The sequence below is a fragment of the Triticum aestivum genome, chromosome 4B (genome assembly GCF_018294505.1).
Source record: "Triticum aestivum cultivar Chinese Spring chromosome 4B, IWGSC CS RefSeq v2.1, whole genome shotgun sequence".
Classification (NCBI taxonomy): domain Eukaryota; kingdom Viridiplantae; phylum Streptophyta; class Magnoliopsida; order Poales; family Poaceae; genus Triticum; species Triticum aestivum.
In genome coordinates, this window is record NC_057804.1 from 125,339,921 (window position 1) to 125,347,042 (window position 7,122).

The window sequence follows — 7,122 nt, forward strand, 5'->3', positions numbered from 1 at the left end:
CAAGCGCGCTCTTGGTCGCCATCTTGACCACAAAAGCTGCTACCCGTTCATTCGCCGTTTGCCACTAGACTTTTTCTTAACTGTAAACAGACTGATGTGCCATGTGCACCAAAAGGAATGAGCATTGATTGATGATGGGTCTTCTCCACCGTAACTCATCGGGACGGGATGGGTCTGCCGCCAACCTTGAGCAAAGGAAGGATCCAACGGAAATCGCTGCGGTTGCCTTGCCATCGACCGACTGCCTTTTCTGTTGTGCGCATTCAGAGACCTGTTTGGTCCAAGTCGCATCTCAATGAATGGTTGCCTACTCTTGCCATCCTGCGCAACTTGTGCTTGGACGCACCATCTATCTCATACCCTAGCAATTTTATCGTGTCTGTGTGTGTAACATTATACACCGAGTTTGAAGAGAGAGAAATCTCTAGAGTTCAGCTTCCGTTTGGCACGTTGTCTGCCATTAGTAAATCCCGACTCGGCGACTCGGGCGGCGCTCGATCCGCTTTTTCCGGCGTCGTCCCTGTGCGCCTTCCCCTCGCCGCCGCCGGTCGGCGTCATCGGGCCTTGCCCGGGAGGCTGACGGCGGCGGCGGGGTTCCGTTCCCGTGGATCTTTGGGCAACGTGTTCGACGAGATGCAGATGGCGGCTGGCGGCTGTGAAGGTTGATGCTGCAGCGGCGGCTCCGGCGCTCCACGTATTTGACGGAAGCATGGCTTGGGATAACTAGGTTGGCATCATGGGCGCTCGTGACGCAGTCATCTTCGTTGACAGAACCACTGGAGCATGCACATATATTGCTCTTCTGCGTCTTGTGCTGTGACTTCCTTCGATGCATCCAACCTGAGAGCACATCCATGCTAGGGCCACTGCTCCATGGGTGCATTTTTGGCGTTGGTGCGTAGTGCTCATGGTGGTTGTTTCCTCAGGTTCGGCCGTGAATCTGGTCCACAGGCTGCTGTGTGGTTGTGGGCTAGACTGGTTACCTGAAGAGCTTCAACCTGGATGATCTGCGTCCACTGGCGAGGACGGCGGAGGTAGTGGCAGCTCGTGGAGCTGCCGTCTGATACAGATCAGTCAACAGCTGCTACTTGTGAGGATGTGTAGGCCTTCAAAGTGTCCCCATCCCGGGATTTTGGTGGTGCCGACAGTCCTTCTTCCCCGTCAAAGTCTTCGTCAGATGGTGGCGAGAGAAGATCTTGTCTCATCTTGTCAACTTGCTCGTACGGGCGTGGGCATCCCTCGTCACAAGGACCGTGCGCATATGCAACTACTGGAATCGAGGAAAGTGGAGGAGACGACACAAGATTACTTCGATTGGCTGGTACTTTTGTAGTACCTAGTCTCGAGCTCCGTGGTGAAAACCATAGGTTTGACCCTAGTTGGTCATATCTGGCAATGGCGACGTTCTTTTGCGTCGTTATCCTGATGAGGGCATTTCTTGGAATTGGCTCGAACAACATCTTCAAGGTGAAAACCCATGATCTAACCTTGGTGTGGTTGGATTCGGCGACGGCGGCGCTTGAACGTCGTTCCCTTCCTTGAGGCGTCGCTTTTGAAGAGCCTTTCTCATAGTCCTTGTGTTGTGAAGAGATGGTTGACGCCGATGGTCACTGCTGTATACCGTTTATCGTTGCTTTCAATTCTTCGGGTTTTCTTTTCTCCACCTAGGCATAGCTTTGGTCTTTTATGACTTTGCTCTTTGCCGAAGTGATCGTGTGGGTGCGTGTGTTGTGTTGGCTGTGTGCATCCTAGTTATGCAGAGGCCGGGTGTGTACTCATTATGATTGTATCCCTCGATGCTACACTATGAGTCAATAAAAAAGCATCCTTTGTCGAAAAAAATTAGTAAATCCCGACGTGGCACTCCACTGGTGTATATGTAAAAGTTTCCTTTTCCTATGTGCGCCATGTAGTGAAATATAAGTTGGAGTTGGTTTACCCGAATTAGGGCATCTCTAACGGCACCCCGTAAATTTTCTCCCGCATTCATCTGTGGACTAAACACGGATGCGAGAGGACGCCATTCAACCGTACCCGCATTATGTCTGTTAGCAAATTCAAATTTAAATCTACGCTGATTCACACAACGCGCCAGATCACATCCCCGATCACAAAGAAAAGGAGGCAAATATGCTTAATTTTTACATGTCCAAATTCAAAAAAAAAATAAGTCCGGCAGTCCGTGTATTTCTGCCCTGCTGGACCGGCCATCCCAGCAAGATGCTTCCCGATCAAGGAGGTGATGTTGCCGCCGCGTAAGCAGCCTCCACGTCCACCTCCGCCTCCGCCGCGTCTTCATCTGCCGCCGCCGTCAACTCATCTTTCTGCCGCTCTAGAATCTGGTAGCGGACTGATTGCACGATCATTCTAGCTTCGGCATTCAAGGTCTACATCTTGGCGTCCTCCGCATTGGCGGCGATCTACACCTCTTTTCCTCGAGCGCGACCATCTTCTCCTCGAGCGCCGCCTTCCTCTCTTCGATCATGGTCCTTCTCTCTTCGAGCTTGATCTTCTTCTCCGCCGCCTTCATCAACTGCTTGAACCTCTCCGCCTTCCGCTCCTCCTTGATGTCCGAGCGACTCACGCGTGCCTCTTCCTTCTTCGCCAAGATCTCCTCGGACCTCTCCGTCAGCTTGGCAGCTGCACCTTCTCGCTTCGCCCTCTGCTCTTCCCACTTCTTGCCCCGCAGATTTCTTCTAACCTTCTTCGGCGGTTCTTGGGCTGGGTCGGTAGGGTCACCGGTTTCTTCCTCGTTGGCTTGGGTGGCGGCCTTGGCAATGAAAATGTTCCACTTCGGCTGCCCATTCAACTGTCTGCTCTAGAGATGATCGGTTCTAGCTCATATATGCAGATATTATTTACTTTCTCTTTTTCAAATAGCATGGCTTGTTTCATCACTACTATACTAGTCATGTTTTATCTAGTATTTCTGTTAATAAAATCATTCGGTAAATTGCTCATATTTCCAACAACTTCAACCAACAATTCCTGACGATGAAAAATACTCGGAGAAGAGCGGCGCCGCGTTAACATCAACGATGGTAAGGAACCATACTGGCAGAGTTTGCGAGCTGCTTGGCGGTGTAGCAGTAGGAAGGCTTGTAAGGCTCCGACCACGGCGCCGTCTGTACTGTGGGTGCGCCCGTCTGGCGGCGTCCGCCACGGCGTCGCCGACCGCCCCGTTCGCCACGCCCATCGCCACCACCAGGACCACTGGCGGCCAGACCTTCTTCATCTCCTCCTCCTCCTTTGCGGCCTTCGCTTTGACACGGCGATTTTGCCGCGTCTCTGAGCTGATCTTCCGGGCGAGCGTGATGCTCGAATCCTATGGCACCTCTGTCGCCTCCATCTTCGATAGGTTCTCCGACGGTTCCATGCGTCAGCGACGTAGGGAAGGAGGGTGGGAAAAAAGAGCGAGAATTGGGCGCAGAGCGGTGGGGGTGGAAGAAAAGTGTGGGGTTTTGGTGCGAAAATAGTGCCGAATGCTACAAAAGTGCAGGCTTGGCCTTCTTTTTGGGTCGGCCGGGGGGCGGAGAGCGACGTTTCGCGTGTCCGGACTCCAGCAAACCTCCTCACGTTTGTCTTTGGTTTGCGGAAGAAATCATGTCCGGACCACTCCACGGACTGATGCAGCTCAACATTGGATTGCTTCCGCGGTCAGGACGGTTGCGGGAGGCTTACGGATCGGGGACGGAGATGCCCTTAGAGAACATGGAGTTTTCCATTGCTGGAAGAATATCTTGGCGCGTACAGAACACGGTTTGACTGTGACCAGCGACTGAAAAGACTCGACTGAAAATAAGTTCCATAGCGGAATAAGTAAGGGTTTGAACTTTGTAGTCAACTTGACTTCAAAGTTTTCCCTCCAAAGTTCACACTTACGACTCTCTTGCGTGGAGTGTGACGGTGAAAGGATCATGAAATGCCCATCATATAGTCAATTTCTAGGGTCGAGTCTATTTCCCTTTCTTTTCAGATAGCTTATCACGTTTGCCGCGGGCTAACAAGAGGATGTGTTCGAAACTATCGGTAGTCAGATCGGCGGCATCTGAATTGTTCAAATTTTTACCACATGAGACGAGGCCATTTTCACACTAGTAAATTCACAGCACTCTTACTAGTAAAGATAGAAACTGCAACATCTTCACACACCCATATTCGTTCTTCCTGTTATTCTGTTATTCTTTCACAGGAATCAAAATCTCTAGCTGGCTACATGTACCCATGGTCCAGATCTTGCAACTTCTAAAGGTCCTGCGAAACATAGCACCACCTACTTCTGTGGAGAAGAAAAAGCTTCTTGAAAAGGCCATAAATAAACAACACTAGTTAGACAAGTGCATATGTAGTACTAATTCTCATCCTTGAAATGTTTGGTGGATGCGGTCATCACGGAGGTGATGGTGATGGAGATAGGGTCCAGCACGATGCCCCCACCATGATGCTACTACTAAAAACTGTCCTCATCCACTTTCTCTCCAACGCAACCTCCATCCTGCCAATGGCGCAACGTTAATTAGCACCCCAATTTGTTTGTGTTGTGCGCGCCATGATCCAATCATGTGCGCGCTGCTGAGAGGTTTTTTCTTTGTTCTTGAGGGATTGGCTTTGGGGTTGTATACTTGGTCTTGGATAGTGCTATCTTTCACGCCTAGTGGGTCCTTGCTGTCCCGGCAATGTTTGTGCTTAGTTCTGTGTTGATTGATAGTGCTATAGTACCAACTGGGAGTTATCTAGAGGGACCAGCGCTTAGAAGAAATCAAACACAACGGCTACAAGTTGGCCAAGGTATCCATAGAGGCATGGACCATCTATGATAATATCTATCTATCTCAAAGGACTGCTTCACAAACGAAAAAAGAAAACCAGGTCAAAATTAGTGCACACACATGTTTCAATATACTAATCTCGATGATCACAAGATTGATACACATCCACTGATTAATAATAAAAGAATGTGTCGAAAATGGAGGGAACAAATGTAAGAAAGAGAGTGGCAGGGAAGATGCACCTCTCCTTGTCCAAAAGGAAAAGGTCAAGATGCAGGGGAATGGCAGGAATAAACAAGGGCGATGAGGTACTGCCAATCTATCTATAAAACCAAAACAAGGTACTACTGGCTTGATGAATCCGATGTAACCTTTGGATTTCATGGTCAATTGATTCACACTACTGTCCCTGTCGTCCTAGCCTTGTATACAAACAAATTCCCGTGAAACCACGATCTCGGAGTTTGTCTTAATGGGTGTGGCTAGATCCCAGTATTTTTGCACAAATTTCATGAGAACCACCTTTTGGTGGATGCTAGTAGTGTGGACACATCCATGCATTAGAGCATCTTTGACAACTTCCTTTCTCTTAATGGGTGTGGCTAGATCCCAGTATCAAACAAGTAAAATGACATATAGAATTATTTTTTATACGAATCTTCATGTAAGATCTCATGAATATAGCATTGACTGAGAGTTAATTATGTCTCAGTCGACTAAGATTTAGTAATCTGGTTTCTTAATATTATTTTTCATATTGGGTGGTTGGACCAAAACCATCCTCCCCTTTGCCCAACAAATTATCGGTGATCGCCAAAAAAAAGACCCAAACTATTCGTATAAGGGGGGAGTTGCATCTCCCCAATATCCTCCGAGCTGTGATGGGAAGCAACGGCCTCTTTCCTGCCCGAGCGACCCGACTCGAGCCATCTCATTGCCGTCATCAGATGGATCTATCACCCCCTCCTTGTCGCCTTTGCTCCTCCCACTGTCCCTTCCACACCGATGTGGACATGGACGGATCCAGGAATTAGAGATAGGGGCAAACTTGCCGAGTCGACATGTTTGCCCCCATCATGCCTAGGATGCACACGGACAAAGACGAAGAGGTGGACGATGATGGAGTCGGTGGAACCAGAGGCAACAGGTGGGAGGGCCACGACGGTCGCAGGTAGGAGTGCGACGGTGGTGCTCGAAGTAGGCGGCGAAGAACCCGACAACGTGGCGAAGACCGTGCACAAACCGTGGCATTCCCACGCCTAGGGAGGCCGAGCGGCGCATACCACGTAGAAGTCGACACGTGGGGACGGCAGAATGGGCCATTGATACGTCTCCAACGCGTCTATAATTTTGATTATTTCATTTTGTTATATTATCAATCTTGTATACTTTATATACCTTCTTATACCATTTTTGGGAACTAAACTATTAACTTAGTGCAGTGCAAGTTGATGTTTTCTTCATGTTTTTGGTTTTACAAAAAATCCCTAGCAAACAAAGTCCAAATGCGACGATATGTTTTGACGATTTTTTCTAGATTGGGAGGGACCCTAGAAGCTTCGTGGGAGGTCGGGGAGATAGACGAGGAGACGACAAGGCAACACCGTAGGCGCGCCGTGCCCCCTTGTGGGCCCCTCGTAGCTCCTTCTGACCTAATTCCAGCTCTATACATTCCCAAATATTTCAAAACCCCTAGAGCGAGACCCAAAGTAATTCTTCCATAGTCGTAAGCCTATGTTATTCTGTGATCCCATTTGGAGACCTTTTACAGCACTCCATCGGAGGGGGAATCGATCACGGAGGCCATCTTCATCAACCTTGCTGCCTCCATGATGATGTGTGAGTAGTTCCCCACGGGACCTAAAGGTCCTCTCTCTCTCTCTCTCTCTCTCTCTGATCTTCAATGCAATGTTCTCTTCGGATATCGATTCGATGTAAACTTTTGCAGTGCGTTCGTTGGGATCCGATAAATGTGGGTTTATGATAAGATTGTTCACTAAAAGTAATTGAGTTATTCTGAACTTTATTATGTGTGATTGTTATAGCTTTGTATTTATGTCCAATCTATCCGTTTAGTTTGGCCAACTAGATTGATTTATCTTCAGCGGAATAGGTGCTTTGTGGTAGGTTCAATCTTGCGTTGTCCTCACTCTGTGATAGGAGGAGTAGCGAGGCACGTATTTGTATTGTTGCTACTAAGATTAAAAGGACGGGGTTTGATCATGTTGATTGATTTTATTTTGTCTACATTATGTCATAATGCTTCATGCATTGTCTGTATGTTATGAACTTAATACCTAGAGAGGCAAGCATAAACAGGCTTTCGAAGTGGAGTAATAGTAGTAGATGCAGA